At 49.1% G+C, this 23,195-nt stretch overlaps 1 pseudogene across 1 annotated transcript in view; it reads right to left on the bottom strand.

Annotated features, from left to right (window-relative positions):
* The window catches only part of LOC143382663 (E3 ubiquitin-protein ligase RNF213-like), an 86,874-nt pseudogene that overhangs the window by 31,467 nt on the left and 32,212 nt on the right, over nucleotides 1-23,195 (bottom strand). The window contains exons 8-25 of the transcript XR_013154547.1: nucleotides 20,366-20,952; nucleotides 19,404-19,569; nucleotides 18,189-18,406; nucleotides 17,079-17,219; nucleotides 16,805-16,969; nucleotides 14,685-15,803; nucleotides 13,633-13,827; nucleotides 13,270-13,425; nucleotides 9,018-12,623; nucleotides 7,353-7,489; nucleotides 6,725-6,820; nucleotides 5,684-5,802; nucleotides 4,824-4,955; nucleotides 4,275-4,402; nucleotides 3,738-3,882; nucleotides 3,314-3,452; nucleotides 948-1,139; nucleotides 86-231 (exon numbers count right to left, since the gene is read on the bottom strand). The product of XR_013154547.1 is annotated as an E3 ubiquitin-protein ligase RNF213-like (transcript). The remainder of the gene's footprint in view (nucleotides 1-85; nucleotides 232-947; nucleotides 1,140-3,313; nucleotides 3,453-3,737; nucleotides 3,883-4,274; nucleotides 4,403-4,823; nucleotides 4,956-5,683; nucleotides 5,803-6,724; nucleotides 6,821-7,352; nucleotides 7,490-9,017; nucleotides 12,624-13,269; nucleotides 13,426-13,632; nucleotides 13,828-14,684; nucleotides 15,804-16,804; nucleotides 16,970-17,078; nucleotides 17,220-18,188; nucleotides 18,407-19,403; nucleotides 19,570-20,365; nucleotides 20,953-23,195) is intronic.

Here is a 23,195-nt window from a genome sequence, read left to right as displayed (position 1 = left end):
CTGCCCACTGATGGTCAGGCAGTGTCTTTGTGGATAAAGGCTGCTTCACCAGGGCTGCATTGGGCCCATCTTGAGCAGGTCTCACCTTTTACATCTATGATGTACTGGGCCTGGACCCAGAGCTCTTCCACATAGTCCCTGATTCTCCAGCTGAAGGGGACACTGTTGCAAGCACCCTCGGGAAGGCTCATATAGTTCTGCACCACGATGGAGGACATCTCACTCTTGGATCTGCAGTGAGGTGAGGTGAATGAGAGGTGAAGGTGCTATGGGCCAGAGGTGGCTCCATGGTAGAATGCTTGCCTGGCATGTGTAAGGCCCTGGGTTCCATCCCCTGCACCACATCAAAATAAAACAAGGCTGCATAGACAGTTGCTGTCTCCTTTTATGGCCAGGACTCCTGCTGAACAAGAACTGGTGGGCTACCTCATAACCCCTGTTTATAGATAGAATGAAAGCAGGCCACCTATGCAGGGCCTAGGAGGGGGCCCAAAGCCTCAGGCAGAACCAGGTCTCCAGTGCCTGCGCCTGTCCCTCCCTTGCACCTTATTGGTCTACATTCCAGAACTGAAGTCCCTGCAATCTGAACAGGAAACTTGGGAAGGCCCCGCACAAAACAGGGATACTGAGTCTGGTCTGATCAGAAGCTCGAGGTTGCCATCTCTGTCGATGAGAGAGATCATGCATAATGGAACATGAGCATGATTAAGGACATATTCTTTCCAAAGGTCAGTGTCCCCACTGCACACAGAGTCTAACCCGGCTTTCTGAGCTATCACAGGTGCCCTGAGAGAAGAAAATAAGGAGAGAGGAGATGGAACAAAGGCCTGCAGCATGCCATGGCCTCTAGGATGTAGAAGGAGCTGGCGAAACGTTCCTTGGAAAACAGAGCCTACATTCTCAAGCCCAGGAGAGCTACTGAGGGTGACGTGTGGATTTTCATTCACCTTATGTTATTCATCACAAGCGGAATGTTCAGCAACTTAGTGTTACTAAAAAGATACATCCACAGGTCCCGGGCCCAGGCTGGTGAGTCTGGTCTGATCAGAAGCTCGAGGTTGCCATCTCTGTCGATGAGAGAGATCATGCTGGCCAGCAGAGGCGTGACTGTGCCTTGGACTTGCTTCCAAAGGGTATGCCTGCAGCAGAGTGGGACAGGGGATAAGGGACAGTGGCTCAGTATCACAGCCAGTGCTGTTCTTGACACCTCCTTCCTCTGTGTCAACAAGCCATCTAGCTTACAAGCCAGGGCTGCAAATTGAAGTTTCTATCACTTTTAAGTACAAGAGATTCACAAATGCAATTGTCTTAAGATTAGTTAGCAGGACTGGATAGGACTTAATTCTACATCTAATAACAGTAACTAGTGCCTTGAAAAGGTGAAGAAATATTTGCTGCATTTTTATATAATTTTTTTTCAGAACAAGCCTACTAGGTTCTATAAACAAATCAAATAAGGACCAACTTCACTAAAAAAAATTAAATGAATATTTTAAGGAAAAAAAAGTAGCTATAGATAAAATATAATAAAGATGAAGAGATCAAACTAAATTTGATACAAAGTTAAATAAGAAAACATGTTTATCTAGAATTCGGCTTTTCTTCTAGGTGTTTCTGTAACTAACCCTGAGTACTTTAGACTGACAGTGCTTAATTGGTTGAATTAACTACATCTCACGTTCATGCTAAAATGATATATTTTTTACTCATGATAAAAGACAAGAATTAATAAATATTTGTTTTGGGGGAAAAAGTGAAGCCCTTTGTAGGGAATTTTTTTTTCTGGATATATAGTACACAGGATTCTAGAGATAACTTAAAAACATCTACTGAGAAAAAAAAAATCCATTAGGCAAGGACAATGACCTTGACTTAAGACCCCAGACTAGAACACACACAATGGATGTGGGGGAGGCGGTGAAAGGGGCCCTGGGCCGAAGCAGCTGAGAGCCCTGAAAAGTGCTCCAGAGTAACAGTCACCACAGAGGGTCTCCAAGAGACCAAATTTAAAACAACTTGAGAATCAAAAAAAAAAAAAAAAAAAAAAAAAAAAAAGAAGGCAACAGGCTGCATAACATGATAAACTAAAAACCAGAGGACTCCTGGCCTAAAGGACTCCAAGGAGGCTGGCTATCTAGCCCCAAGGGTATGTGACATTAAGTCCCAGACACACAGTGCTGGTGAAGTGTCATGACATCCTGCCAGCCTCAGAAATGAGCACTGAGGGTACCATGCAAACAGGTCCAGTTGTTCTTGGGTGTTGCTGGTGACCACGGGGAAGAAACTGGTCTCGGGTGCTGTGGAGACCATGGGGCAGTGAAAAGGGAGGCTGGCAAACCCAGCAAGACCAGAGCAACAGTGGCAAAGGGGCGATGGAACATGGCTTGGACATGTGCTAGGAAAGGGAGACAGACCATTCAGGGAGACAAAAGCATGTTCAGTTTCTGGGCTCACAAACTTCCTTCAGACAATGTAACTAGGAAAGAAGTCAAGGAGCACTGCAGAGCGAACTTGAAACAGAAAACTTCCTGTGGTGAGGAAGCCAGCACCCATGGGCCCTGGCCTCCCAGGACTCTGCCTTCGCCAACATTCCCCCTGTGGGCCACGTGGTGCAGCAGGCCTGGAGCCAGGGGGTCAGAAGGGCAGAGCTGGAGGGACCTGGAGAACCTCAGTGGCCTAAGATCATCCTGCCAACAGGTGGTTTCAGACCCTCAGACCCTCCATCTCAGACCCTGAGCAACCCTCCTGTCCCCATAGCACAGGCTCCTCAAAGGTTGTCTGAAGTCTGAAGAAAAGGGTCATGGTATTACAGGATAATAAATGATTACAGATAATAAATGACACTCCTGGGTCCTATTTTTGTACTTGCTGTTACTTCAAGCTGTAGGGATGGGAAGATAATTTCTGTTACTTCCCTGCACATAACCATCTCAATTTCAATAACCTTGAATGGCAAACCTGGCTTTGGTTTATGACATGCTGGCAAACATCCTGAGAACAATTTTTTTTAAAGTTTTCTATTATGAAAAAAGTTAAGGACACAAAATCAGAGAAAGGAAGCCAACCATCCCCATGACCACCATTCAGGTGGCCAACAATCCACCAAGACCAACATCCAGGTGGCCAATAAACACCCTAGGACCACCACCTGCATGGCCAATAACCCACACATGCCCACCATCCAGGTCTGTTTTGGGCTCTTGGAGCAAAAACATAGCTCTGCCCCCCGCACAGATGGAGAAAGAAACACCTGGTGTGCTCCTTCCCCTGGGATGGTATAGTAGGTCCCTGCACTGCCCACTGCTTGCAGTACCTGAAGGTGCCGGCCTCCTGGAGCGCATCCTGGTTTGCAGCCTCTCGCCCCACCCACTCCTTCAGACTGCAGAGCTGGTTCTCTTCTTGCTTCTTTAGAAGGAAGGAGAGGCGCATCTTAGATATCCGTAAGAACGCGGCTGTGAAAAGGCAGAAAGGACATAATTTGGTCCACCTGTGGGCACCAAATTGGAGGCTCTGCTGTGCTACTTGACCAGTTCTCCCGCAGAGGGAAGCTACAAGTCCTCTGGCCAGGCCACCTCTAGAGCAGAATTCATGAGATGTCCTGAGATTCCCGCTATGCCAGCTGCATCTGCCAAGCCACAGAAACCTAGAAGGGCAGCTCTCCATACTCAGCCAACTGATTCCCACTGCTCAGGAAGGGCTTGCTGGACTAGGATGAGAAGCAGGGACATGACTCATACCACTGCACACACTATCCCTGTTCAAGAGGCTGAGGAGGATGGTGACTCTCCTCATGTTGCGCGGGCAGCTCTCCTGGTCCCTGAGCATCCCCACGGCACTTTGCACACAGCTCCTCAGCAGTCTGGTGGTGTCCAGGACCTGTGCCTGCCAAGGGAGACAGCACATCGCCTGCTGCTGCCATGTCCAGGGTGGGTGACCCACACGAGAAGGTGGCCTGGTGTCCACCTGCCCAAATCAACAGTGACCAATCTCCATGGTGAAGCTGACCTACTGACCTCACCCGGCTGATCCCTGTGTACTGCCCAACCCCCAGAGGACCACTGGCAAGGTGATGGCTGACATCTTGAATTTGGCCAGTAGTTGAGGGACAGCTCCTAGAGCTAACTAAGAGCCTTCATAAAGAAGGGAAAGGCAGATCTTGTCCCCTACACTTCCAGCATAAAGAGAAGGCAAGACTCAGTTTGACGCTGGCACAGCTGCCTGTGCTTCTCCAGATCAGCCACCTGCAGCCAACAGGGGAACAGAGGAGAACTCACTTCACTGCCCCGCAGGTCCGCAGTATCCCATTCCATCTCCTCAGAAACTTCCTTTTCCATTTCCATTTCTGCCACCTCCCCTGACTTGCTGGTCTCTGCCTCCATCACCTCCTCCTGGTTGCCTTTCGCTGCAAATGAAGGGAACACAATCAAGTCACCACTTGGAGAAGGAAGGGGGTGGGTAGTATCAGGTCTGTGCCTAGGCTGAGCCTCACCAGGATTTCCTGTCCCAAGCTTCAGTGGCAGCTCCAGTTGAAGGGACATCCATCATCCACTAGTCAGGTGCCCCACAGCCTGGGCTGAGGGCTGGCACATGACCCACAGCACACCAGCTGATACACTAGATGCTGCTCCTTGGCCTTCCCAAGGCTCTGGTTATGTTGACCATGAGCCAGGCAGTTCAGTGCCACATTCTGAGTTCCTGCTGTAGGCAGGTGCCAAGACTCAAAGGTGACTCAAATGTGGCAGCCCTGACTCCAGCTTCACAGGAGGCTGCCTAACTTGGCACCTTTCACCTGCCTTTCGGCCCCCACCTCTGCAGTCTGTCACCTTGCAACTCACACTTTGGGCTGCCTCCTGGCATGAACAGCTGGCTGATGGTGACACTCTGCAGCTTAGTCACATCAGCAGCCATGACTGTGGACCTTCGGAGGTCATCAATGTGCACAGACTGCCACAGCCCTATGAAGAACAAAGCCACCAAGTCTTCTCACATCTTTCTGCTTTCTTCTTGTGTGTCATGAGTAGGGGCACACCTCTGTCCAGATGCTCAATCACACTACTGTCAGAGTGATGATTGGCACCTCAAAGCCTACATCCCCGAACACACCAAAACCCATCAGACCCCCTACATCACATCAGCACACTCACCATCAACATGGGTGTTGAGGCTGATTTATATAGTCATGCAAAGTCTCCATGGATCCTGTTCACAGTTCTTTACGTTCATCTTACCGTACTTACTGTCCCATAATTAGAAAGTGCTGCAAGGTGCTGACAGTTTGACTTTCCATCTATAAAATTATTAAACTTGTTTCCCTCTTTCCAAAATACCAATTGTCTTACATAAGCCAACCGGTGACCTTCCACAAAAAAAGGGATGGGCTGATTTGAACACAGTACTTTCCCAGGAGCAGGCAAAGGAGTCAGCACTAGGGCTGGTGTGAAAGGGGAAGATCTCTGAGTCATTTGTATAATGAAGAGTGGGAGCAGGAGTGTGTCCCATGCACTCCTGAGGTAGACCAGGCCATGCTGACACAGCAGCAGCAAGTCCCAGAGCGATGGCTGTGAACAGTGAGCCCAGAGAAGCCCAGAGACAGATGGGGTTGGTGTCTGACCTAGATGCAGCATGGGACCCCAAGAGGCAGCTCAGACATACTTAAAGACAGTCACTCATCTTTCGGCCCTACCTCCATGGAATCCCATGTAGGATGCTCTGTTCCTCATCCGGGACAGTTTTGTGATGAAATAGAAGAAGACGCAGCCCTGAGTTCCTTGTATTTTGTTGATTTCATTAATGGCAGAATAACTATTGAGAAAACAAAAATCAAAACAAAGCAAGCAATGGAGCAAAAGCTAAGGTGTGAGATGGCTGCCGTGTCCCAGGAGCTGTTGGGGCTTTACCACATTCCACATAATTCCAGGGGCCACCACATCTCTCACGAGAGGAGAAGGGTGGCTTCCAATTGGCAGGATCACTTCCTACCTCTCACTGATGATCAGAATCCCCACCCGCCCTGCAGGTCTCAGGGCACCCACAAGCCAGAGGTTGGGGCTTACTGGCCTTCCCATTTTGAGAAAGTACAGTGTGGTACGGTGGCCCTTGCACACCCAGTGGCCGCAGATCACCTCCCTATAGGATCTGGCTGGGCCTTAACTTGTACTAGGCTCCCAGTGCTTTAAAGGGGCAGAAGTCACTCTTAATTACATGAGGTAACAGAACACAGCAATTATGAAAGCAACAGATTTATGAACACCACAAAAATGTTGAATAAATATTAATTTATTTATATAGTCTTACTGCCCTTAAACTTATGATAAGTTCTTTTCTTTTTTTTTTAGGCAGTACTGGGGATCAAACCTAGGGCCTCAGACATGCTAGGCAAGTGCTGTACCACCAAGCTACATCTCAGACTGAACTTTAATTTTAATTATGTGATTCAAAATCAAAATGATCAAAAAAGGACTGTAAATGACTGCACACACAGCTTTAACACATTCTCCTAAACACTACAAAAATTCCATTATTGATAGGTCTAGCATTCCACAATTTCTGTGCCATTACTGGCCTTTTCCTTCATCCTTTACTCTCTAGCTTCTCTAGCCCATGTCAGGAGCTGGGAGGGAGAGTCATTCTTATTTCCACACTGTTTTCATGGAAAAAATTCTTCAGGATGTCCTGGGGAGATTTTGGCTTCCTATGTTTTCCTAGAAAACTACTGAGAACATACTTAGCTGATGCAATGAGCTGAGCACTGTGAGTGCCATCATCAAAATCCATCTGGACAATGAGAATTTTATGTCTGTCTGTCTTCATTAAGCTGCTTCTGAAAGGAAAAGAGAATCACCCAAGTGAGTCCTCTGTCCTAAAACATGGGCAGCCACAGCTCAGGAGGCTAAGGTAGGAGGGTCACCAGTTCCAGGCTAGCCTCAGCAACACAGCCAGACCCTATCTCAGAATTAATAATAATAAAAATTAGGGCTGGGGATGTGGCTCAGTGGTAGAGCAGCCCTGGGTTCAATCCCCAGCACAAGCAAAAAACAAAACAAACAAAAACATGGATCATAACACTCCACAAAGTGAAGGGAAACACAGGCCATGCAGAACCCAGCATCCAGGTGGGGTCTCCCTCCACAAGGTGAGGATGCAATCCAATGGAGAAGAAAAGGGCCACACAGTGCTCAGGAGACAGATGGACACAGCTGTCTTACAACTGGGGCCAGAGGGGCATACCAGGAGGCTGAGCAATGAGCCTCCATAGTACTCAGAGTTCCTTACAAGTGGTTACCACACCCTGGCATGCAATACCACGTTCCCAGGGCAGGGGCCAAAGGTGATGGGCAGGCAGGGCACCTCACCGGACTTCCTTGAGGAATGAGTACTCAGTGTCAAACTGCTGCAGTGACAGGATCACAGGCTTAAGGGCCAAGCCCTTCACCTCTGCCCCTAGAGCTTCGCAGTCACAGTTCGTCAGCAGTCTGGAGAAGGTGGTGACCTACAAAATGGGTACACAAGCAATCAGCTGAATTTAAGTAAGAGCACAGAGCACCAGGTCAGAACCCAGGGCCAGTGGGCACTCAGACAGAAAGAAGCCCAACCCAGAGCAGTTTTTATATACAAGGAGTGGCTGAGGCAAGCAGAACCTCCAGGGTCAACAGATGGCCGAGAGAAGACTTGCCCTGACTAAAAGATGCTTTGATCTCCTCCCGAGAGGTCAATGTCTCTCTTCTTGCTTTTTTCCCTACCTGGGAGCCTCCTGATCCTTTAGGGCTCAGAACAATGCCATTTCTTCTTGTAATCTTATTTCATGCTATCAGGAGTTAGCCACTGGCAATGCTCCCTCCCCTCAGTAATTCTCCATTCTCTGCCATGGACCACACCCCATAGTGCAAACCCAGACATCACCAGGCACATAAGCTCTCCAGACCCCATTTTTTTTTGTACCAGGGATTTAATGCAGGGGTGTCTAACCACTGAGCAATAACCCAACCCTTCCTTTTAGTTTTTATTTCGAGACAGGGACTTGCTAAGTTACTTAGGGCCTCCATAAGTTGCTGAGGCTGGCTTTGAACTCTCAATACTCTTGCCTCAGCCTCCCAAGCCACTGGGATTATAGGCATGTGTCACTCCACCTGGATCTCGTCCCCTTCTCTGGGCCTGTCCTTACTGACAAGTTTCCTATTCCTACATCCAACCACACAGCAGACATCCAAACCTATTCAAAACAGATGTCACCACTGGCTCCCAAACCCATCGTTCCTTCCTGGGAACTCCATGATGATAGCACAAAGCTACAGTGAGCTCAAGAAGACTGTCCTCCACCTCCTGCCACCCTCCATGGAATTGATGATCAGCCCACCCATGCTGCCAGCTAACCATTTGCAGTTTGCACCATGCCAGAACTTCCTGACAGATCTATCCTCTCAATGTCACTCTCTTACTCCACTGTCTTTCCATCACCCAGTCATTGGGGCATGTCATAGCTCCTCTCTGTGCAGTCAAGACCAAGCTCAAGGCTATCCACAAGGCCCTCCACATGTCTCTCCACCTATCCCATCCCCACAACCCAGCACTCACAGCTTGAATCTCAAGCTCTGTCAGCAGTCCCTTCCTGGTCTCCTGCACAGATGCAAATTCAGACTCAACACCTGTGCCCCAAGGATCCCTCTGCCTCTGACACATACACAGCCAGCCCTCACAGCGGGCCAGTGTCTTTTAAGGAGAACCAACCTCGTCCATTATGAGAAGCTGTCCAAGAATGAGAAGCAGGCCAATCACTTATAACCCGGGTGGGCCCAGCACTCTGGGAAGTGAACATTGTGCCCAGTGCTGCTATCAGAAAAGAGCTCTGCTCACAAACAGGTGAGAGAGACAAAAATGGACTTATCCTCATTTTGCCTAACATGGAGGGGACATACTGGTTTTCCTTCTGAACAGTGCCTTAAATGGAGTTGAGACCTTCTGGCACCAGAGAGCAAGGGCTCTTGGGAGAAAGAAAAAGGAAAGGCTATGGGGGCAGTCACCTCTGTGAAGATGGCGTGGCGCTCCAGGTCCGCATTGTGAAGTTGGGCCTGGAGGAAATCTGCAAAGGAGTGGTGCTGCTGCTTGTTCCAGTATTCCTGGGACAGGGTCTGTGCAGCAAATGAACCTAGTGTGGAGGTGCTCAGCCGCACCACAGCATCTGGTGTGGCACAGTCCAGCAGGACCAGCTTGGCCTCCTCAGATACTCTGTGATACAGCTCCTGTGTCAGGTCCCCAGGGCCCTGCCTCTCCACAGCCTGCAGTACCACAGAGGCACAGGCGTCAGAGTGGTAGCTGATGAAGACGTCAGCAGGGCTGTACTTGTGCCCAGCCAGGAACTGATGGGCCTTCACGTCAGCAAATTGCTCTGCCCACTGCATGAGCTCCTGCACAATGCTCTTCTGCCACCCCTGCAGCACCAAGCTGAGGTCCAGATAGTGCTTCTCCACCCAGTTAATGAGGGGCACGGGGAACTGCTCGTACACCACATTTTTCTCCTCAATGACAATCACACGGAAGTCAGGGTGGACCCGACACTTGACGTGATGGGTGCCGAGCCCGAGGTCCACGTACTTCTGGCCCCTGAGGTAGACGTAGTACTGGTTGAGCGCATCGTACAGGCTCTCATAGAGGTGCTGCAGGTTCAGCAGCACCACCATCTTGCCAGTCTCCATGCAGATCTTCACCCGGTTGATGTTTCTGCAGATCTGGGTGTACTCCTGGTCCCAGGGAAAACTGGAACCAAAGATGATCTCGGGCTGCTGGTCCTCACTGAAGAATAACTGCTGCAGGATCTGCAGGGCCACATAGTTTTGGGTCAGTATGAGCAAGTAGCGGGATTCAGCTTCTTCCGGTTCCCCTACTGCTGGGAATATGTTCTGCATACTCCCACAAATGTTCTGCTTGATGAGCTCCAGGGTGCTGACCTCTTCCACACACCCGGCCTCAGGTAAACTGGCCATGAAGATGTCCAAAGCAGGGATGTCATCTTTGCCACTGAAGTTCCGAAGGACTGCCTGTGCAATATGCTGTGGAGAAGGCTTCATGTTAGATGCTCTGGCGGTGGCGAAGACCATCTTGATGAGGCTATAGTAGTCGCGAAGCCCAAAGAATTCCTTGTTCTGCCTGCTGCACACTGTTTCATAGGCCTTGGCAAAAGGAGCGAAGTACCCTCGGACCCTGTCCTGCACCAGGCTGTCTGAAGAGCAGATCCCTCTGGCACTCTCTATGAGCTCCTTCTCGCTGGGGCTGTCACGGGACACAAAGATGCCCCGGTTCATCTTGGCAGGGTCGAGGGCCCAGTTGAAAATACCTATGAAGCCGACTTTCTGGTGGGGGGCAGGATCACCTTCAATGCACCCATATTCCAGCAGTGGGTGCAGAGCCTTCAGGGGCATTTTTGGGGAATCTTCTGCCAAGCCGACTTCATCCAACACCACCACAGACACGTACTGCTGCAGGTCTTTCCCCTGCTGGAAGCGAGCACACTGCTTGAAAGTGTTTATGATGCCCTGTGGGGTGCAGTGGGGGCTACACTGGAACGACACCGCTGCTTCAGGCTGCGGAAGAGAGCGGAGTGCGCGGCCTGGCCCTGCATGGCATCTGCAACTATGGTCTTGGAAAGAGATTTGGAGGTGCCAGGCTTTCCCACAAGGAATAGGGGTATCTTCAGCTCAATGCAGATGATCATCATGAAGACGTTTTCCTTCAGAGCCAAGTTCTTGGCTATGGTTTTCCTCAGAGGCACCCCACTCAGGAAAAGATCCTGTGCATGCGTGATCTCGTCCAGGATGACCCCACTGTTGTCATATGGTTCTGGAAAATACCTGCAAATGGCTCTGCGGTAGGACTCCTTCTCCTTTAGGGAGGCGTGGTAACAGACCCCCACAGCCATCACCAGGGACCAGAGGACGGGGTCTCTCCTGAAGTTATTTTTGCTGACTCTGATCTCACAAAGAAAGGTGTTCAGCTTCACCAAGAGCATCTTGCTGCGGCCATGAAACCATGTGAACACCTTCACACAGCGCTCCACATCCCGGAGGATGACGAAACTGCACTCACTTTCAGTGTTCCTCATGAACCTCTGAGAGACAGAGAGCACTTCCGTGATCACATGAGTCTCGTCCTCACTGATCCTGACATGGTCCACCAGTCTCTGCACAATCTGCTGGATGTGGAGCTTTTCAGCAGTGTCATTCAGTTGCCCAAAGTCCCACACCAGAGGAATCAGGCTCAGGGGCAGGGCATGGACACGGTACACCAGCTGCCTGAGGGGAATAGAGCCCAGACTATCTGCTGTCTCCTCTGCACTGACCCTGTACCCCAAACCAGCTGACTCCAAACAGCAGATGGTCTCCTGGGAGTGCTTCCTGTAAGGGTTGCAGACAGCTATTATGTGCAAGCCTGAGTCCTTCTCCAGGGGCTTGCCATCCACGGTCTGGTCACACAAGACTTCCTTAATGCAGCTTATGGCTTCTGTTGTGTTGGCTTCATCAAATAACAAGATGGTGTCCAGCTGGTGTTGGTCTTTATTATATAAGGCAGTTTTCTCAGCCTCCAAGACTTTGGAGTGGATCATGGCTGTGGTTGTTCCTCCATGAACCTTGACCAACTTCATGGTCTCAGCCTGGGTACCAGCACGCCACAGATCACAAAGGAATTTAATGAGCCTGGTTTTCCCACAGCCTGTTTCTCCCAGAATGATAACTGGGATCCCACAGCGGAATCGCATCTCAATGGCCAGAATCTTGAGCATGTTGTCTGTTGTAAGCTCATATGTTTCATCGGGATCAAGGGCCTGAGGAATTCCTAGTGATTGGCAGAGTCTCAAGAGTTTCTTATGTCTGGGCAGATTATCAAAGTCAACATTAAAGGGCACCCTCTGAAGCAACAGCCCCTTGTATAGTTCTTGTGTCATGACATCTTTCCTGATTATCTCCCCATTGAGATGGTTGATGGCATCAACGCTGCCATTCTCATTGGGCCGAAGATGGAAGCCTATGAATGTCATGGTCTCGTGGTCACCATTGAAGAACACATATGCGTGAGGCTCTGACTCCCACCTCCTCCAGAGAGTGAAGGGGGTGAGCTCTTCCTCCTCAACCCCATCCATGGTGACCATGTGCTTCCCTGGGCTCTGGTTAGAGATATGAAGCGTTGGTGTGGCAAAGTCTCTTGCCATGAAGATCATGAAGGTGACCACAAAATTCTTGAAGCCTGGTAGTGTAAATCCAGTAAAGCCTGGATTACAGAACATACAGGCCTCAGTCCTTGAGCTGACAGTTGAGGAACCGAGCAAAGTTCTGGAGCTCTGACCAGGAGGGGTTGATGACCCCACAATATATGAGGAGGTGCTGGATGCACTCCCCTAGGGTACCTTCAACAGAGCCTGCTTGGTATTGAAATGTGTCTAGGTTTTGTTTTTGATGGAATCTTTTCAAATATTGGTAAGGTCTTTGGAAAGTGGTACTGCGGAATTCTCTCTCGTCCATTCCAGGCTCTCTGAAGCTTCTCTCAGGGCTCAGCTCCATGGCTATCACTTCTTTGGGAGGTCTGCAGGTGACTCTGGGGAAGATGTCAAGAAAACTAAACTGGGGGGCATGTGAATTCTGCAAAGGAGAGACATAAATATAAGTTAGAACTTGATTTCCTGAAAGATGTATATTAACCCTCCACGCGATCTACTCAGGATTGGCCTTTATGAAAACAATCACTTAAATACACAGTGATTGTTTGCATTCTGCAGCCTCTCATTCACAGAGGCTGGCATCTGCACCTTAGGGTATTAAAGAAGCTCAACTACAGTAGCTGTATTATTAACCAGGAATCCATTTCCAACCCAGTCTCCTGTGGCGTGATCTCTCCTCCAAGCACGAACACATGTGCGACCATAGAACTCCCACCAGCTAATGGCTTTCTATGTGCAAAGTCGCCCTTCTATCTTCACTGGCAGTAAAAGAGACAATGGCCATCAACAGAGGAATCTCCTGAATACTCAGCACAGGTGAGACTCAACCCAGACATAGCATGGATCTGACAGATCCAGAAAATGCAAGACGCTGCCAATCAATAAATACGAGAGCATTCTCATTCCAGACATCATTAAGATCTAAGTCTAAGCATGCATTTTGCCTTACACATACTCGCTGCTCCCTTAACATGAAAGTGGGAAACAATTAAGATGTGTCAACTCAGGCCATAGGCCACAGCAGCAAAGGTGTGCTGTGATCACCTGCAAATGCCCTGTGTGCTTACCAGCTTTGAAGACCTCTTCGGCAGTACTGAATTTCCTACTAGGATTTCAATGATATATAAATGGCATGGGTTCCGAAGCCACATTTTCCCACTTATATCCATTAGGTATTGTAAAATGAGGAGTTTGAAAAGAAAAACCCAAGTTCCAGTCTGTACCTAAAGACAGAGAAGCATGGGTTGAAAATACACAAACGCCAACCATTTTTTCCAACCCCCAGGACCCTCCTGTCTTGTTCCTAAAGAGAAGGGTACTGACCACAGGTAGGTGTAAAAAGAAGGGACTCTTCATACAGGGAGAAGCAAGTAGGGCCCTTGGAATTACACCTTCTGATGTGGCCATTCAGCTACCAAATAGGCATTTACCGAAGCAGTCACATCAAAGTGGAATATCATAGGCGTTTTCCGAAACTGAGCATCCCAGAAAGATTGAGGGAGCCCAGGATGTGGCCTTCATCCACCTGAGTGTCAGTCAACCGAACAATCTTTAAAGGCACCTTTTCACTATTTAACTTCTTTTTCAGTTTTTCATGCAATCTCTTCACATAGAGAGACTTCCCTGTAATGTTAAAATAAGGAAATGAGATCCCAAGCCCATGGACCAAGAGGAACAGAATCCGGAGAGATTAGAAGTTAATTCTTAGGCAAGAGCAGTGGCATACACTTGTAATCCCAGGAGCTTGGGAGGCTGAGGCAGGAAGATTGCAAATTCAAGGCCAGCCTCAGCAACTTAGTGAGGCCCTAAACAACTTAGTGAGACCATGTCTCAAAATAAAAAATAAAAAAGGCTGAGGATATGGCTCAGTGATAGGGCACCCCTGAGGTAAATCCCCATTTAAAAAAAAAAAAAAAAAACAGTTACTTCTCTATGTAAAAATCAAAACTGATGCAATGGAACATCAGATTAGAGCATAATTGCACCATGAAGCCAGAGTCCCTAGCTGTCACCCACTCAGCATCCTGGCATTCTCCATGATGACAGCAGTGGAAGTATAATAAAGTAAAAGCAGAGGTATGTCCTGAGCAGGGAGGGGAGGGCAGGTTTTGTCCTGACAGGGCACAGTGATGCTCATGGGATGAAATCAACAAAATGGAAGTCACCACCTCTTATTAAGGACACATGACAGTGACTGAAGGGAGGGTGCAAAGCACTCTTCTCCTAGAGCCAGAGCAGCTGTGCCTCCTCTGATCACACCAATGTGACCCAGAAGAGGTCAAGAGTTTACACAAGAAAAAAGTGACCTGCAGAGAAGTCCATGCCAGGAGGAGCCGGGCTCTCAGAAACTACAACCTGGGTGGAAAGGGGGCCCCTTCTAGAGGAAGCACTGACTGCAGGGAGTCAGACCCTCCTGAGACTCACTTTCCCACCTGCAGAGGGTGTCATCTGAGGTGCCCACTGCTGCAGAGGCAGGGGTCATTGGGAAGCCCTGAGAGACTGCCTTCCCACCCCAGCTGCCACCGACAGGGTCTGTGCTGGGACCTGGTAGTGATGTGCCAGGTAGTCCTGGATGGCATGGAGGGGTGCCTGGGGGATGAGGTGGACTTTGTACTGGCTGAAGGCTGAGGGCAGGTAGCAGCATTCCCGTGCCGCAACGCAGACCACCACCAGCTGGTAGTCCTCCCGGGGACACTGTGTGCACAGGCTGCGGAAGAGGGCCTCTGCCTGGCTGGCCACCTTGTAGCTCAGCTGATCCGCAAACAGCAGGCTGTAGCCCTTGTGCCCCTGGGAAACCGGGGCCAGGCATCAGTGCAAGAACAGGGCAACCTCCTCAAATGTGGTCCCTGGGGTGCAGAGTAGCACCTCATTGAAAGTGGGCAGGGGCTGACCTGGGGCCTGCATGTAGATGGCCAAGGTAGCCAACAGCACCTCAGAATGGCCACACAAGACCAGGTTGGGCTGGCCAGCCTGCAAGCCCATGGGGAGAGACCGTTCCACAGGAGGCCCGCTCATCCTGGCCAGGCGAGTCCAGGGCCTCCAGGTCCAGGCAGCCAGGCAGAAAGACACTCATGCTCTCCAGGGACTGTTCCATGATGGCCCTCAGCTTGGTCACCAGGCTGATCTCAGCGGATTGCAATGGAGGTAATTTTTCCATCACTGTCCTCACGTGGTGTCTGGGAGCCTCACTGAACCCCTTGGTGGCTTTTAAGACATCAGCTGGGGTGCAGCTGACTTTGATGAAGGACAGCATCATGAGGGCAGCTTCGCTGGGACTCTGCTTCCTGAGCTCGGTGCTCAGGAGGATCAGCTGCTTGGCCGTGTAGAAGTTGAGGTAGAAGTGCTCCCTGCGCTTTCTGCTCACCAGCTCCTTCCAGTCTTCCAGGAAGTGCTCCATCTGCCTGCAGAGGGCTTCCAGGAGCTGGGTGACGTCCCCACTCTCTGTCAACTGGCTTACCAACTCCAAGTGGAAGTCCATGCAGATGGAGATGCCATTCCTGGGGCAGCAGTAGACCTCGGCAGTCCAGGTCTGGAACAGCATGTTTCCCGCAGAGTACAGGTTCAGGAAGGCTTGCAGGAGCCGCTGCACATAGCAGAATAACTGGCGGAAACAAGGGCATAAGGCAGATGTCACAGCGAGTTACTGCAGGGGGACATGCTAATCTAGACACACACGGGTTCTAAGTCAAGGGTTTTGGGTTCACTCCTCCTTCAGGGTCATTGGGAAACACGAAAAGCCTAGAAGAGGGCAGCTACCTTCAGGAAGAGATCAGGTGGCAGATAAGAATGTTGACTGTGGGCTGGGCTGGTCTCAGTGGTAGAGCACTTGCCTAGTATGTGCCAGAACCTGGCTCTACGGCTGCACTGGATGAAAAATTGTCTACTGTGAAGTGCAAATAAACTGTAAGGAAAGAACCTATAACAGGAGGCGGGGGAGGGAGGGAGGAGGGGGGGGAGAGAGAGAGAGAGAGAGGGAGAAGAAGGGAAGAGAAAGAGAGAGAGACTATTACAAAAACCAACAACCTATATCTACAATTATTTTAGGGTTTTTTTGGTTTTTTTTTTTTTGGGGGGGGGGGGTTGCTACCAGGGATTGAACCCAGGGTGTTATACCATTGAGTTATGTCCCAGCCCTTTTTCATTTTGAGACAGGATCTCACTAAGTTGCTGACGCTGGCCTCTAACTTACACTCTTCCTGACTCCGTCCTGAGTCACTGGTATTACAGGCATGTGCCACCACACCTGGCTCAGTTACTTTAGTTTTGATGAAGAGTGCCCATTAGAATATTGAGGTGTTTGACTTTGCCAATTTACAGAGTAAATGAAGCCATTCATACTTCTTCTCAGAACTATCTACTTGGTCACCTCCTGCTAAATGCAGCTGATTAACCACCAGTGGTGACAAATCTTAAGGATGCCTCCAGGGCCTCCAGGGCCTGTCCCACCTCAGATGTGGCTCCAGGCAAGGTGCACCCTGCAGACCCACAAGCTCCACTCTCTGGAGCCACTCTGTCCACCAGAAGCCAACCCCTGCCCCTTCCCCTTTGCAGGAAGCAGGGCAGTGAGCATGCCCAGCCTGAGGCAACAGGGCACCTGCTCACCTCAGAAAACCTCTCCACTTCCATATTCTTGTGGTCTTTCTTGCCAGACATCAGCATCAGCTTGTTTAAAAGATCCTTCAGCTCTTCTAAAGTGTAGGAGCGCTCTGGCTCCAGGCCACTGTGACCCCCAGGGAGGATCAGGTGCAGGATGGCATCTGGGGAGATCTGGGAGGCAAAACGTGATTAGAAGCCATTTTCTGGTGGCTAAAACGCTCACTCTGCAGCAGACCAGTGCGTGCCACCAACAGTGCACCTGGAATCCGGGAGGGCTCACCTTGTGGTCGCTTGTGGATGCCCTGATCTCATAGATGCCTCTGCTGTTGATTGCTGTGGCCAGAGACAGAGATGACTGCTCAATGGACCCATGGCTTTTCTTCACTGTCTTCAGCCACTCCAAGTTCCTAGCAGAATCTCGCTGTTGGAACAAAAGCAGAGAACATGGGCCAGGGTTCGAATGACTATCTTCCTGGATGTCCTCCTCCTGCCTCTGCCCTTGCTGGGCAAACTCCAGCCACCCTCCTCTAGGGCTCCAGGCATAACTTCTTGCCTGAGGCTGCCTCAGGTACCCCTGCCTGTTCCCTCAAGACTCTGCCTGTTCCTCAGGACCCTGACCACTCATTGTGGCTGCACTGGTGCCAGGTTTCTAGCTGACACTTGGAATGCACTTGGCCTGCACTTATGGTTGATTTGTAAGATAGCCACAGGCCGTGCTCTCTGGTGGCAGGCCACCATCCTCCTGGGTTCCCAGAACAAAGGCCCTTTGAGGAGAGATGGTTGACTGAACAGGAGCCCTAAATTCTTAATGTCCTGCATTGGTCCCTGAGCATGACCAGAAGAACAGAAAAAATCGCAACAGAAAATGAGCTTCTAGCAGAAAAACTGCAAAACTGCTCTCTCTGTCCATCTCCCCACCCTCCAACCACATACGGGACTGTCCCAAGGCTGGTGCAGGCCTCTGGACATCTCTTCTCATTGGGTAAGTTATGAGTGTAAGTTTACTCAGACGCTGGTACAGGTAATTTACTTAAATGTTTTATTTTTCTGATAAAAAAATTAATCAACATCAATTGTGAAAAATACCAAAAAGTAACTAAATAAAAGGACAGTTACTAAATTCAGAGAAAACTGCTGCACACCCTTTCACAAGCGTCTTACTGTGCTCTTTCCACACTTGTACTGTAGGGTGGTGACTGCTCTTGACATGCAGCTCTGTAGTTCTCTTCCAACCCAAGACAAAGAAAGCATTTCCATAGTGAAGAAAATCTGGTTTTAAACATCAGTTTAAATGGCTGCCTACACGCCTCCATGCTCACGTGCCCTCAAAGCACAGCTGCTTCCCAAGGCTGCAAGACCTCCACACCTTGGAATCAGGAACAAAACTCACCAGCTTACTGGGCAGATGGGGGTCATTTTGCAGAGCCTTCCAGAGTTCTCTTAAAATTTCCATGAACTTTCTGAAGTCTGCCTTCTTGTCCAGCTTATACAGCAGGGACGCATAGCCCTGCACAGCAACATGGAAGCAGGCCACCCAGTCCACGTCAACGTCGCTTTCTCCAGCTGAGATGGAGGCCAGGTCCACAAATACCTTGAGCTCGGTGATGCCTGGGGCAGAGAGGGAGTCAGCACAGGACCACTCCATGATGCTGCACAACTCTCACCTGGGGCAAGATCCTTCGTGAGGCCATCGATAGACACTAAGTAAACACCTAGCTTGTGTGGCACTTCCTGCCTTCCGTTAGGACACCAGGACACATTTTCTTTTGCAGCATATGATGACACCACTGACCAGCATCTAATGTTTACCAAACAATGTCCCAGGCACTGGTCTAGGCTTGTGTGTACCTTATTTCCTTTAATCTACAAACATTATCACCTAAACAAAAACACGTTCCATTGGTAAATAATTTGAATCAAATGTATGATATGTCAAGATCATTGTAATGTTTTGAGCAACTAATAAAAAAAAATAATAATAATAATGGGCAATCAATTATTTAAAAAACTGAGATAATTCCCCTAGGGTTAATTACTAATCAAAGAATGTAAGTCAAAGCAGACTCAGGAGTACAAGGTGGAAGCAGCAAAGCTCTGGATGAGAGCTGGAGCCAGTGACGCCTCAGTGGCCAGCAGGAGGTGGTGTGTGAGTGCTGTCCCCGCTCCACCTCCTTGAACTTTCTTTCTTACCTCTCCTCCCCTGCCTCTATCTAGTCCACACAACCACACAGGCTCTATCTAGTTCACACAACCACATAGGCTGCCCAGCCCTAGGCTGGAAGAGAAGTATACAGGTTACACAAGCTTACAGCAGCAACACCCCTCTGTGGGCAAGAGCATGCCTAGGCCTCTGGCAGAATGAGCTTGAAGGAGAAAAAGGAGTCAGGATGCTTATGAAAATGATGCCAGTGTCCACAGATGGAAAGAGCAACAAAGGAAAACAGTTTTAACAGAAGTCTGAAAAGCTGTCCTGATGCAAACTCCACTGTGGGCCTAGAAGCAGACACTGCCCCCGCAACCCAACACATGCAAATGATTGAGGCAGGACATCCTTAAGGTCAGGAACCCCATTTGGCAAACACCTGAAGCTGAGCTCCCACCATACCTCTCAGCTCGTCGTGTAGCCAGCTGACCAGCTCCTTCTGCAGGGCCAGCTCCTCCAGACACTGGCGGCGGGACTCACTGATGTCCTGCAACAGCTTCTTGGCCTGGATGAGCTGAGGGCTAATCTGGTTCAGTCTCTCATGGTGGGTGGCCTTGAAATCATCAATCTGCAAGATGAAGCTCTGCTATGGGCTGTTCCAGCAACCACCCACACCTGCCCTCCAGTATGCCTGGACAAGCAGCTGCTATAGCAGAGCCTGACACATTCTTGCACCAAAGATAGCATGACCTCCACAGCCCTCCTTGCTAAGCTGCAGTTGCTACTGTCCCCAGTACCCAGGTCCTGTGAGGAAGCTTTCATAGACTTTGAAACCTGCTACTCACAGCAGCCCAGCCAGGTCCATGTTGTTAGCTTCTCTGGGGGGGAGTTACTCATAGACTTACCGAAGGGTTCAAGTCTAGGTATAGACAATTCCACACTACGTGTTAAATTTTAAGCATTAACATACCTGCCTCTACTGAAAATCCACACACCTTAGAAATGTGAGACTAAGAAACAGGAAGAGATTCAGGCCTGAGCAATGTACCATTGGAGCAATTGCACAACAGGAGCAATGTACCATTTGGCATTCCCACTGCAACTAGGAGAGGTATCTGGACAGATGACAAAATATTTCCCTTTGAGCTTTCATAACCTAAAGAGATGAGATTCCTCTGGAAAGGGGTTGGTTTTTCTACCCTGAATTTTTGGTTCTCATATAGACCCGAGAAAACTAGCTAAGGAACAGTCACACTGTCTCAAGCAAAGGTAAAAACCCAGGGCTTGGAATGTTCCAGACTTAGTGCAGCCCAGATGAGAGTCCATGGAGGGGGCTGCCTCACTGATTTTCCCAGAAGACCTGGGGCTTCTAAGGAGTCTGAGGTAGACCCCTACCTCCCAGGAGTCCCCAGAAAATAACTTACAAAGTTTATTAAAGTGTAAATAACACTGAAGTCACCAGTCAATCCAAAATCCTTTTTGAACTGCAAGATGACCTTGGCAGAGCTGATTGCCTGGTGCAGGCTATAGTACTCCTTGATCTGTTCAACACGCTCTGAGATCCAGCCCCTCTGGGCCTGGGGGTCTACTTCACACATGATCTGGAGGTCTAAAGTCAGGTCATTGTATTTATCTACAAAGTCCTTGAAAAAGACATTAATTTCTCCAAAGGTGATCTCTCCTGACTTCAGATCCTGAAACAGTTTCATGAACCTCTGGTAACAAGGCAAGTACAAGTACTCATAGGCCTCTAAAAGCGCAAGGGTTTGTCTTTCAGATTCTCCTTGGGGATGGCTTAATGACTCTGCAGCTTCTTCCCAGAATATCTGGAAGATGTGGCTGTCCATCAGCAAGTCTATCCTTGCAGCCATTCTTTGGACCTCACGGTCCAGGTTGTAGTGAGTCATCAGCTTGCAGGCTGAGGACGCTGGCTGTCTCACCCTCATGGCTTCATTCAGTCTTTTGCAGTTCAGGTCTTCTGAGTGTCTTGCTTCAATCTCTCCAAAATCCACTTTGGAAACCACAAGGAAACATGGAAGTTAAACTGCTAGACACGGTAGCATCTTATTTTACTTTCCTAGTATTTCTAATAACTTCTTTGAGAAAACACAAATTAATATTATTTATGGGATTTTTTTTTCTTAAGAAGAATTCATCCCTCCTCCCCTCCACCCTGCCACAGGATTGTTCATCAGTTTTCATGATAAAGAACAGACTGGAAACTCTTGTGTGGATAGAACAGTTGGAAACACAAATCCATCTCCCTCCCAAATCCCATTCCAGTGACATATTAGAAAATGCTTTTAAAACATCAAAACCAGCAGGAACAAGGACAGTAGAAAAGAAGCCCAATAACAACACAACCTAGAAGTAGAAAGATGGCCAGACCAGTGGCAAATAACACTTGGGGCCTGAGAACAGAGACCCTAAGGACAAAGCAGAGGTGAGTTCAGCCAGGCCCAGCACAAGTTTCTGGCACTCAAGGACACTAGATGTTAAGGTCACCCTAGACTGGAGGAGGCAGAGAGGGAACTGGAATTGGGTTCAAAGTCTGTTTAAGAAGCAGCTGGTGAGAGTCCACCTCCACCATGGAGGCAAATGGGGGCTGCCCGCCCCTTGTCAAGGGGCAGGAAGGACCAACTGCAGGGCTCTCTGGCCTGGAAGCTACTTCTAGACACACACCTGTCTTGGGCAGCTACAGAGGACAGGGAGTATTCAATCTAAGGACAAAGAGGATGACACAGTCACCAGGGCAGGAAAACTGGAATAAAAGTGGGGCTCACTCTCCTCTTCTCCCTCTTGGCTCCAGAAATCTGGCAGCAGGCAGGGGGTGCAAATATGACAAGCTCACAAGAGAAGCCTCAAGGACTAGGTCAATTTAAGGGCAGCCACAGAGCCCAACAAGTCACAGCCCAGAAGCCCTTTGCCTGTCCATCCACCTGTGGGGACTGTCTTCATACAGACAAACGAAAATCTCCAATCAGAACAGAAGAAGTTTTAATGTGGGAAATATATCCAAAAAAGCCAATAGGGATTGTGTAGCTCAGTGGTAGAATGCTTGCCTAGCATGCGTTCAATCCTCAGTGCCATTAAAAAAATAAATAAATAAAAAATTTAAAAAAGCCTAGCATCCATCCCCAACATGCAAAAAAGGAAAGAAAGAAAGAAAGCCAACAGATAAAAGCAACTTGGATGAAACGGGAAAACATGCTGCAACCATGAACCACAAGAACATAGTATATAAATGAATATTTCAAGAGAAAAGGGAAGGGCTGGGATTGTGGCTCAGTGGTAGAGCACGCACCTAGCACATGTGAGGCACTGGGTTCTATCCTCAGCACCACATAAAGATAAATAAATAAAGGTATTTTGTCCATCTACAACTAAAAAAAAAATCTTTAAAAAAAAAAAGTTTTGGGCATGATGGTACACACCTGTAATCCCAGTGGCTGGCAAGGCTAAGGTAGTAGGATCACGAGTTCAAAGCCAGCCTCAGCAAAAGAAAAATAATAAACAAATCAGTGAGACCATGTCTCTAAATAAAATACAAAAATAGGGCTGGGGATGTAGCTCAGTGTTCTAGTGCCCCTGAGTTCGACTCCAGTGCCAAAAAAGAAAAGAAAAAAGGGAGTGCCTTCAAATTAACTATACATAAGAGCTGAAATGAAGAATTCAATGCCCAGGTTACAGGAGGAGATTGAAGAGAAGGCTCAGGAAGTGAAACCCAAGCAGGAGAGACGTCATGGGAGTCAGGCAACCATGCCAGGAGGCCCAGCAGCTGCTGATGTGCACCCTGCAACAGGGAAAGCATAACTAACCAATTCAGGAGAACACCCTAGAGCTCTAAGACTAGATCTCTGGCTGAGACCTGCCAGTGCCCCATCCTAGAGATGGAAAAGAGACCCAAGGCCAGGCACAGATTAATGTCAACTTCAGAACACTAGGGCCCGACAGTTCTCAAGAGCATCCAGAGAAGGACAACAAGCTCCATACAGAGGATCAGTAGCGAGAATGCATCTGACATCCCAATGCAGCACTCAGGCAGCACTCTGAAGGAAATTCTGCCCCTGGCCCAATGATCAACCTATAGCAGGGGCACAGTTCTGCATCTGGCCTCCTGTGTCCCAGTCCCAGCAAGCAGTAGATGCCACCCTCTGTCAAACAGGAGTCAAGCACAGGCCAGAGATGCAGGACCTGCCCTACCAGCCCACAGGCCAAGGCAACCCTGGGAGACAGAGGAGATTAAGGGCCAAC

This window comes from Callospermophilus lateralis, chromosome 17 (assembly GCF_048772815.1).
Source record: "Callospermophilus lateralis isolate mCalLat2 chromosome 17, mCalLat2.hap1, whole genome shotgun sequence".
Classification (NCBI taxonomy): domain Eukaryota; kingdom Metazoa; phylum Chordata; class Mammalia; order Rodentia; family Sciuridae; genus Callospermophilus; species Callospermophilus lateralis.
The sequence above is the reverse complement of the archived record's forward strand: the minus strand, read 5'-3'. Positions and strand labels throughout refer to the sequence as shown.